General features: G+C 41.1%; 1 long non-coding RNA gene across 1 annotated transcript; it reads left to right on the forward strand.

Annotated features, from left to right (window-relative positions):
• Positions 1-772: 772 nt before the first annotated feature.
• On the forward strand, positions 773-10,826 carry LOC105487531 (uncharacterized). The gene is made up of 4 exons (XR_011623014.1): positions 773-1,357; positions 1,822-1,984; positions 9,917-10,097; positions 10,367-10,826. It is a non-coding gene; the product is annotated as an uncharacterized lncRNA (long non-coding RNA).
• The last annotated feature ends 368 nt before the right edge of the window (positions 10,827-11,194 follow it).

The raw sequence follows: 11,194 nt of genomic DNA on the forward strand, positions 1-11,194 counted from the left end.
CCATATAAATCAATAACAGAAAACTATAGAACACAAAAGACCAAGAGAAAGCCCTAAAAGCAGGCAGAAATAAAAACAAAGAAAAGAAAAATCATTGCAAATATGGTTGAAACCTCAGTAGAAGCTAGACAATCCAGAAAACAATGAGATTCCATGCTTAACAATGGGAGAAAATATTCACCCTTCAAGAAAATATGTTTCAAAATGAGGACAAATTAAAGACAAATAAATTATTTCACACAAATAAATTACTGAGTGTCTACCACTGAGAGATTCCTCTCTAAACAAAATTCTAAAATATGTTCTTCCAGCAGAAGTAAAGAGGCCTCAGATAGAGGGAAAGGTGACCAAAATGAATTGTGATGTAAATCCATACAAGTATTGACCAAATAAGACAATAAAAACTAAATCTAATTCTCTAGGGCTATAAAAACACATATGATACATGTTTGGTAAAATGTTTGGTAAAAGTAGTGTATAAAACCAAAATTAAGTGCTGAACAAGAGTATTGGGAAGTAAAGTAGAGATATAGTCTACTTTTAGACTTTGGAAATATAATTATAGAAATGAAGCTTGTAAAATTTGTAAAAGAGAAAATTGAAAGAGAAAAAATTAATTTATACGAGCCAAAAAAATGATAGATTAAAGAAAATATGCAAAAGGTGTAACAAATGGAAAGCATAAAGAAATATGGTAGACATAAGCTCAACTTTACATTATATAATTTTATTTTAAGCACAGTCTTTCTCTCTCCCAGGCTGAAGTTCAATGGTGCAATCTCGGCCCACTGCAACCTCCACCTCTAGCATTCAAGTGATTCTCCAGCCTCAGCCTCCTGAGTAGTTGGGACTACAGATGCATGCCACCACATATGGCTAATTGTTGTATTGTTAGTGGAGACAGGGTTTCACCATGTTGGCCAGGCTGGTCTCAAACTCCTGACCTCAAGTGATCCATCCATCTCGGCCTCCCAGCATGCTGGGATTACAGCCAGGCATGAGCCACTGCACCCAGCCCATTATATAAATTAAAAAAAAAAAAAAAAACCTTTCGAGACAGATATATTACACTTGATATAAAAAAAATCAAGCTGCATGCTTATATTAGTCCATTCTCATGCTGCTAATAAAGGCATATCCAAGACCAGGTAATTTATAAAGGAAAGAGGTTAATTGACTCACAGTTCAGCATGACTGGAGAAGCCTCAGGAAACTTACAATCATGGTAGAAGGGGAAGCAAACATGTCCTTCTTCACATGGTGGCAGGAAGAAATGCCAAGAAAAATGGGGGAAAGCCCCTTATAAAACCATCATATCTCATGAGGACTCATTCTCTATCATGAGAACAACATGAGGGTAAGTGCCTTCATGATTCAATTACTTCCCACTGGGTCCCTCCCATGACACATGGGGATTATGGAAACTACAATTCAAGTTGAGATTTGGGTGGGGACACAGAACCAAAATATATCATCTCACCAATAGCCCCCCTGCCAAATCTCATGTCCTCACATTTCAAAACACAATCACTCCCTTCCAATGGTCCCCCAAAGTATTAACTCATTCCAACATTGACCCAAAACGCCAAGTCCAAAGTCTCATCTGAGACAAGGCAAGTCCCTTCTGCCTATAGGCCTGAAAAATCAAAAGCAAGTTAGTTACTTTCTAGATACAGGTATCGGGCAAATACACCTGTTCCAAATGGTAGAAATTTGCCAAAATGAAAGGACTACAGGCCTGATGCAAGTCTGAAATTCAGAGGGGCAGCCAAATCTTTAACCTCTGAAATGATCTTCTTTGACTCCATGTCTCACATCCAGGGCATGCTGATACAAGAGGTGGGCTCCTATGGCCTTGGGCAGCTCCACACCTGTGGCTATGCAGGATACAGCCCCCTCCCAGCTGCCTTCATTGGCTGGTGTTAAGTGTCTGCAGCTTTTCCAGGTTCATGGTGCAAGCTGTCAGTGGATCTGCCATTCTGGGGTGAGTATGGTGGCCCTCTTCTCACACCTCCACTAGGCCGTGCCTCAGTGGGGACACTCTGAAGGGTCTGACACCACATTTCCCTTCCACACTGCCCTAGCAGAGGTTCTTTATGAAGGCTCCATCCCTGAAGCAAACTTCTGCCTAGATATTTAGGTGTTTCCAAACATCCTCTGAAATCTAGCCAGAGATTCCCCAACCTCAGTTCTTGACTTCTGTGCAATTACAGGCCCAATACCATGTGTAAACTGCCAAGCCTTGGAGCTTGCACTCTCTGAAGCAGCAGCCGGAGCTGCTTTAGCCACGGCTTGGCCCCTTTTAGCCACGGCTGGAGCTGAAGCAGCTGGGATTCAGTGCACCATGTCCCAAGGTTTCATAGAGCAGTTCCTGGCCCATGGGAGGGTCTCTTTTAAGGTCTCTGACATGACCTGGAGATGTTTTCCCCATTGTCTTGGTGATTAACATTGGCTCATTGTTTGTTATGCAAATTTCTTCAGTTGGCTTTAATTTCTCCCCAGAAAATGGGGTTTTCTTTTCTATTGCATCATCAGGCTGAAAATTTTCCAAACTTTTATGCTCTGCTTCCTCTTGAACACTTTGCTGCTTAGAAATTTATTCTGCCAGATACCCTAAATCACCTCTCTCAAGTTCAAGGTTCCACAGATCTCTAGAGTAGGGGCAAAATGCTGCCAGTCTCTTTGCATAGCAAGTGTAACCTTTACTCTAGTTTCCAACAAGTTTCTCACCTCCAGCTGAGACCACCTCAGCCTGAACATCATTGTCCATATTACTAGCAGCATTTTGATCAAAGCTGTTCAACAAGTCTCTAGAAAGTTCCAAACTTTCCCACATCTTCCTGTCTTCTGAATCCTCCAAGTGTCTATGAAGTTCTGAACTTTACCACATTTTCCTGTCTTCTTCTGAGCCCTCCAAACTGTTCCGACCTCTGCCTGTTACCTAATTCCAAAGTTGCTTCCACATTTTGGGGTATCTTTAAAGCACTGCCCCACTACCCAGTACCAATTTACTGTACTAGTCCATTCTCACACTGCTAATAAAGACATATCCAGGACTGGGTAATTTATAAAGGAAAGGGGTTTAATTGACTCACAGCTCACATAGCTTTCCCCCTTTTGCTTGGTGCTTCTCCTTCCAGCCACCATGTGAAGAAGGACATGTTTGCTTCCCCTTCTGTCGTGATTGTAGGTTTCCTGAGGCCTCCCCAGCCATGTGAACTCACTATCATGAGAACAGCATAAGGGTAATTGCTTCCATGATTAAATTACCTCCCACCAGATCCCTCCCATGACATGCAGATTATGGGAACTGCAATTCAAGATGAGATTTGGGTGGGGACACAGTCAAACCATATCAATGCTCTTTGTAAAATAAGCAACATAGATACAAGGACAGGTGAATATTGTAAGTTAAAATGTAGAAAAAAATACATATAAGGAAGACAACCGAAGATAAACTGGTAAAATTATATAACTATCAGGAAAAATAATTTTTAAAGCAAAAGCACTAAATATTTAAAGATGTTTCTACATAATAGCCAAAATTTAGGTTCATGTTTTTTCTAAACTTCCATGTATCTGAAAACTTAGCGTCAAATATATTGAATGAAGAAAAAAGAAATTTTAAAAATTTAAAATTTAAAGAAATTTTAAATTCTGTCATTATAGTAGAAGATTTGAATATAGTACTCAAAGTAGATCAAATAAACAGAAAACCTTGGGGGATATAGAAAGCAGAAGCCAATTGCCAAACTCATCTGGTGACAGTATCTCTGCAACAGTGCAGTCAACAATTGAAGAACATACATTCTTTATATACGCATATGGAAATTACAGTTTACAGTAGCAACTCCCTTAAACCCATCTTTAGTAACCAAATACTAAATCTAAGCATAAGATATGCATGTCTTAATGAAGAAAAGTATAAAATTTTCTTGGAATAATTGAAAAAAGTCCTAAGTGAATGCTATGATACACTGTGTTCTAAAGTAACTTAAATCAAACCTGCGCAAATTGATCCAAAGACCTAATCAATTCTAATGGAAATTCCAACAGAAATTTTATTGAATTTGATGTGCTGATTCTAAAATGTGCATGAGAGAGTGAAGAGCTAAGATAACCTAAAGAGTAGAAGAAAAAATGATGATTGTCTATCTGCCACTAAAAGCCATAAAACTAGGGTAGTTATAAATGTAGTGTTGCAGGGCTAAACAAATGAGGTGAAAAAAGAGAAATAGCCACAAATGTGGATTCTTGATTCATGAGATAAATGTCATTACTGGCCATGGTGGGAAGGGAGGATAGCTTATCCAAAATTGGCTAGAGAGCACTTGGTTATTCACAGCTAAAGGAAAGGACAATCCTTTTTCCTATATGACACCAAATATAAGAATCAATTCTGAGGTAAAATGAAGATTTAAGGTGAAAGGCAAAACTTGAAAACTTAGAAGACAATATAGATAATTTGAAAAATATTGTCATGTACTAAATGATTTCATAAACATATTGCAAAAGCAGCATGAACCGTAAAGAAAAAATGTTTCTAAATTTGACTATGTTAAAATCAAAAACTTTGGTCCATCAAAAGATAGTATAAAAGAAAGACATAAACTCAGAAGAGCTATTTACAATACATATAATCCATAAAGGATCAGAATTCAGAATACATATATACACACATATGTATATGTTTGTATATAGATGTACACATCATATGCATAGGTGATAAACATGGATACGCATATGGATCCTATAAATCAATAGAAAATTCAAAACAGCCCAATGAAAAAGGAACAAAAGACTGACTCAGAAACTTTGCAGAGTAGGAAACAGGAAAGGCCGATAATATTTTATACATCAGATAAGTGAAAATTTAAAACTCTGCCAATATTAAGGGTTGGGGGATACAACCACTTTGGGAAAGATCCTGGCAGCATCTAGTAAAGTTTAGAATACACGTATCTTCTAAATTGTCATCCTATTTTTAAAAAAATTTACACATGAGCAATACGAGATAGATGTAGTATTTATAACAGCATAGTTTAATAATACTCAAACATGTAACACCTGCCAACAGAAGTGAAGTATACAGTGGAATATTACATAGCAGTAATAATTAATGAATACAGCTGAAACATTCCCACCTAGATGTGTGTGGGTTATGCTATTGAGAATTTAGTAGACAATTCTGGGAAATGGGGTTGACTCTATTACGGGCAAAATGTGTCAGCCGAAAACCTTTAAAGTTCAAGGGAGGTAAACAGCTTTTCGGAAATAGACTTTGCAAGCACATGGATGGCCCTGGCTCCTGTCCCAAGGGAAGTGGAAAAGGAACAGCTGGGTTTCTGAAATACAGAGTGGAAGAAAAGTCTGCAGATGCTGAGCATGAGCAAGCATTTTGGAGAGTTAAGGAGGAGCCTGGGGAGGAAGTCAAGGAAGTCAGGGGAATAAGAAGGACTCATGCAATGCAAGCCCAGGAGGAGGTCATCCATCCAGGAACACGGGTGCCACAGATTCCAGCCTGGTGAGAAAAGTGGGCTGCTGTTCTCTTAGAAAGCATTCATTTCAGAAAATGACCTGAAGCAACTGTGAGGGAAAAGTCATCCTTTCTTTAAATCGGGATGATGAAGGCGAGTGCTTACATTATTCTCTATCCTCTGAGGCAGTAGTCCCCAACATTTTTGGCACCAGGGACCAGTTTCATGGAAGACAATTTTTCCACGGACCAGAGTAATGGGTTGTATTAGTCCATTTTCATACTGCTATGAAGAAATAGCTGAGATTAGGTAATTTATAAAGAAAAAGAGGTTTAATGGACTCAATTCCTTGTGGCTGGGGAGGCCTCACAATCATGGCAGAAGGCGAAGGAGGAGCAAAGTCACTTCTTGCATGGCAGCAGGCAAGAAAGCCAGTTCAGGGAAACTGCCCTTTATAAAACCATCAGGTCTCGTGAGACTTATCCACTATCACAAGAACAGCACAAGAAAACCTACCCCCATGATTCAATTACCTCCCACCAGGTCCCTCCCGTGACACATAGAGATTGTGGGATCTACAATTCAAGATGAGATTTGGGTGGGGACCCAGCCTAACCATATCAGAAGTGGTTTCGGGATGAAACTGTTCCACCTGAGATCGTCAGACATTCGATTCTCATCAGGAGCACACAACCTGGATCCTTCACATGCAGAGTTCACAATAGGGTTTGCGCTCCTATGAGAATCTAATGCTGCCGCTGATCTGACAGGAGGCCGAGCTCAGGCAGTCATGCTCCCTGGCCAGCTGCTCACCTCCTGCTGTGTGGCCCGGTTCCTAACAGGCCACAGCCTGGTAGCTGTCCACAGCCTAGGGGTTGGAGACTTCTACTCTAAGGGATATTTGAAATATTTCTTTATAAAAAACATTTTATATGTTTTTATTTCCTGAAAACTAAAACCGTTGTGAACTTTTCACAACAGGAAAAAAAAATACTGTCAGGAAGAAGCACATTTTTTAGGATGAAGCTACAGACACCTGGTATTTGTCCTGTCCCCGCAGACCCACCACGCCTGTGAACCCCGCTTTTCACCGCTCAGAGAGTTTCAGCCCCTAGCTCCTCACCTGTCTCAACAGAAACTACTGTTGGAAGTTTGGTTTCTGGAGGAAAATAGGATGGATTCAGCTGCTCCAATAATCATTAATAAATAATAATGGAGCTGATTTGTTGGTGTTTCAACAGTTTCACATAAAATGAGTCTTGTACAAATGAAAACAATGGAAACAAAGAATTTATTAGTATCCTTGTACAGACAGTTGGGATAATTAATTTTAAAAGACCCACATTCTGTAAAGCAATCAGTTTATCTACTGAGCTGTCCAAGAAGCTACTTAATGGGGCTGCCGTCACTGGCAGGTACCCACGCCCAAGGTGTGTCATCCTTCTCAGAAGTGTCAAGTGATCGAGTAGCGACACCAGGGTCACAGCCTCAATGCCGACTGACAGCTGATCTGATCTTATCCTTTCGTTCCTGGAAAGTTCCTCCTATATGGTTTTGCCATGTTGCTGCTACAACCATCAATCTGAGCCACTTAATGCTAAATTTATCTCAGGAGGTGGTAAATTCTCTTTGGACAGTTAATGGCATCTGGAAGAGCCATCATCTCTCATTGGGGTATTTTTCTCCACTAGCATTAGAAAGCAGACCTGCCCCTGGCATGGTTAAATCCCAGAAAAAAGAAATTTAGCTGCACTTGGAAATTTAAAAGAAAGTTAAATGAATAAACTAATGGCACAAAAATAACACAAATGTTCCACTGTTTATTCACTGAAAGAAGGCAAAACAAAAACAAAAACAAACAAAAAAAAACCATTGGCTTTATCAACCAAGGCTTGCATCCAAGCACAGAATTTCCCACTCTGTTATTCGTCCTGTAAGTGGGAGTACAACTCATAAGAGGAGGTGATGGGAAAAACAGACTGAGAAGGTGCCCACATCTAAGCGGTCTGCAATTTGGGTCAGAGAAGTCTCATCCTTACATTTTTTAATATATCACCAAAGAGAGCAGACATGTAGATAGATAAGACATGCTGAATGTTCTTAATGGATACATCTTTGTGATGTTAAGAGTTATTGATACTAATAATCTATAACTTAGTTTTGTGGTATTTCATCCCTAATTAGGATATAGAAAGTCATAAGAAAAATCACTTCTGCCCTTATAATAATGACAAAAAGCCAATAATATATAAAATCCTAATTTTTTAGAGTAGATAAGAGAGCTGAGGCCACAACACAACCAAATGAACTGAATTATTAAAAGTAAAAAAGCCCTCCAAGGAATTATGAGATACGCAAAATTACTTCTTTGACAGAGCAGGAAAGGAAGAGGCAGCTACCAGAAAAATGAGAATAAAAGAGCTAATATTTTAAGGAATGCTTATGACCCAATAAGGCAAACATGAGACTTAGGATCACTGGAAGTCAGCAGATTAGGAGTCAGTAAACTTTTTCTTAAAGGGCCAGGTAGTAGAGATTTTGGGATTTGCAAGCCACGTGGTCTGTGTTGCAACTACTCAGCTCTGCTGTCGTAGCACAAAAGTGGCTGTAGATAGTACACAGGCAAATGAGCATGGCTGTGCTCCTATCAACTTCATTTACAAAAGTGGGTGGGAGCCCCATGAACCAGAGTTTACTGATCCATTATCAAATGCCTCTTAGCATCTCAGATGGACTCTAAGATGGCATAATCCTGTTTCCTTTGGCTGCCTGAAATGGACCAGCAATGGTGACAGAGTAGAAGCTGTCCTCAGCAATTGGCGTGAAAATCAAGGAAGCTGAACCAAGTCCCCACTCTGTTAGAAGCCAGTAGTATCTTCTAATTTATACTTATACTAAGTTCCTACGTTCCCCAATTAACAATCCTGTCTTAGTCTATTCAGGCTACTATAACAAAACGCCATAGTTGGGTGGCTTAAACAACAGACTTTTATTTCTCACAGTTTTGGAGGCTGGAAGTCCAATAGCAAGGGGCTGGGTGATTCAGTTTCTCAGTGAGGATCCTCTTTCTGGTCCTATGTCCTCACAGAGAGAAAGACAGCTTTCCTCTCTCTTCTTCTTCTTCTTCTTCTTCTTCTTCTTCTTATAAGGACACTAATCCCATCGTGGGACCCCGATCCTCCTCATCTAAACTTAATTACCTCCTAAAAGACTTCACTTTCTAATACCATCTCATTGGGGGTTAAAGCTTTCATGTGTGAATTTTGGAGAGACACAAATTTTCAGTCCATAAAAAGTCCAAAGTGTACCACCCAAAGTGCACACCAGTCATGGTTCCATCATGAAAGCAGAGATTCTGAGTGGATGAAGTGCTGTGAAATACCATGGCAAGTACCTTTTGTAATGACACCCAGTCCTCTTCCGAAGGCTGTCAGGGCCACATACTTGCGTGACTGTACCTGGGGTCAAGGGAATACCTGGACATCTCAAGGCCCACGGGAAGCAAGGTCTGGGCTGGCAATGAGATGGAGAGGGTTCAAAGCATCATCAGGGTGTGCCCATCACAGTGAGGGCACCCGGTGCCGCAGAAGAATACAGTCCTGGCCACGGTTGCCCTTGTAGTGCCAGGAATGCAATTCTCATCACAGACTCAAGGTTTAGGAAAAAGCCCTCCAGGTACTTTTAAAAAGCCAGGCATTTCCAGGTGCTATAGTGGGACCACAAAGGGAGCTAGAGAAGTTTCTGGAAGCTGGTGTTTCTCTATAGGGACTATTTCTGTAGGTCTACAGCCAAGCATTTGGTGGTTGTCCCGGGTCTGCTATGGGCCAGCAAGGTCAGCAGCTGAGAATAAGAACAGGCAGAGTGAGGTCCAGCAGGAGCTGTGGGACTCAGCCTGGCTGTCACTGTGTCACCAAGACAACTTCCGAGAATCAGAGCAGCTGCTTCACTTCTGCCTGCAAGCTTCTGCATAGAGTCCTCTTTTGGCCTGTACTAACCTAGAAAGGGTATTCCAGGTAACGTACTTCCAGTTTACTTGGTTGACACAGAATAAACTACCACAAAGCCTTTTGTTTTTTCCCCCTGCAGAGTGAGTTGTTACCAGCCAGTCCATCCTGGGAACTTTGGAACAAATGATTTCTTTTTTTCTTTTAATTTCCTCACCAACTGAATGAAAGAGGCTCCTACGCGTGCTGTTAGAACCTTAAATTCCCCGAGGTTTCAAAGGTTGAAGAGCCGGACATTTAAGGATAAAGTGTCTTTATCCTAACCACAGAGTGTGACTACATGGGTGTGAGATTCCGGAACTCAGAAATTGCAGCTTTCTGTTCGGAGTTGCCAGGAGACCAGCCATAGGTGGCACCCAGTCGAGCGATCATTCTGTTCCCAATGTTCAGGCCCGAGGACGTAGGCTGAGATATTTTCTCCAACTATTCCCACAGGTGCTGCACCAGAGCCATCTTCCAAAACCCTCCTGGCCTCCTGGACCTGTGACGGTTCCTGCAGTTGATGAGCAAAGTCTCACTACAAAACCAATCCCAGGAACACAGAGCCCCACATCTCCTGCCTGAAGGACCCAGGGCCTCTATTCTTCAGTGTCCTCTATACACAGCTCCTTCTGAGGTATGACAGCTTCACTGTGAGTGTTTTCATCTTTTTAACAAAACACAATATCCTTTCAGGTGCATCCAAGTTGCCTGCCCTTAGCTTACCATTCTAAATGGGGCAGCCTTCATTTCTTATCAGGGTTCTTGCCAGTGCTTTTCGACATCGTAGTGTACGAGCCTCCTTTTGTTAAGGAAGGGAGATACATAAACTCACAGATGCATTTCATATGTAGAAGTCACTCCTCTGGTAGCACCAGTAACTGTAGCAATCTGTTTTTCTCCCAGGGCTGGAGGCAACACCATCTATATCCGTGGGAAAGGAGGTGACTGGGTAGAAGCAGAAGTGTGACTTACAAATGGTGGGGCATGCACGGAAGAGTAACAATTGGACAAACACGAGGAAAGAGCAATGGGGTAAGGACTGCAGGATGTTGGCGTGGACAAGGTTGAAACAATGGACTACAGAGTGCAAACCCCTAAAAATCACCGATCTTTTTATTGTCTCCATAGTTTTGCCTTTCCTGAAATGTTCCATTGTTACCATTACATATCATGCAGCCTTTTCACACTGGTTTCTTTCACTTATCCACATGCACTTGATTCCCACATATCTTTCCATGGCTTCATACCTCATTTCTTTTTACTAGTGACTAATATTCCATTGTATGGCTATATCACAGTTTCTTTATCTATTCACCTATGAAAGAATATCTTGGTTGCTTCTAGTTTTTGGTGATGATGCATAAAGATGTTACAATTATTTGCATGCAATTTTCTGTGTGGACAATGGAGTTTTTTTTATTTTTATTTTTTATTTTTAAGACGGAGTCTCGCTCTGTAGCCCAGGCTGGAGTGCAGTGGCCAGATCTCAGCTCACTGCAAGCTCCGCCTCCCTGGTCCACGCCATTCTCCTGCCTCAGCCTCCCGAGTAGAATACATATCAAGGAGTGCAGCTCCTAAGAGTATGGTTAGCTTTGTCAGAAACCACCATCCTGCCTTCCAAAGTGGCTCTATCGTTTTGCATTCCCATCAGCAGTAAATCAGTTTCCAGTAGCTCTACCTCCTCGTTGGTAGTCAGTAGTCAGTGCTCTGAATTTGGGGCATTCTAATAGG

This window comes from Macaca nemestrina, chromosome 5 (assembly GCF_043159975.1).
Source record: "Macaca nemestrina isolate mMacNem1 chromosome 5, mMacNem.hap1, whole genome shotgun sequence".
In the NCBI taxonomy this organism is placed as follows: domain Eukaryota; kingdom Metazoa; phylum Chordata; class Mammalia; order Primates; family Cercopithecidae; genus Macaca; species Macaca nemestrina.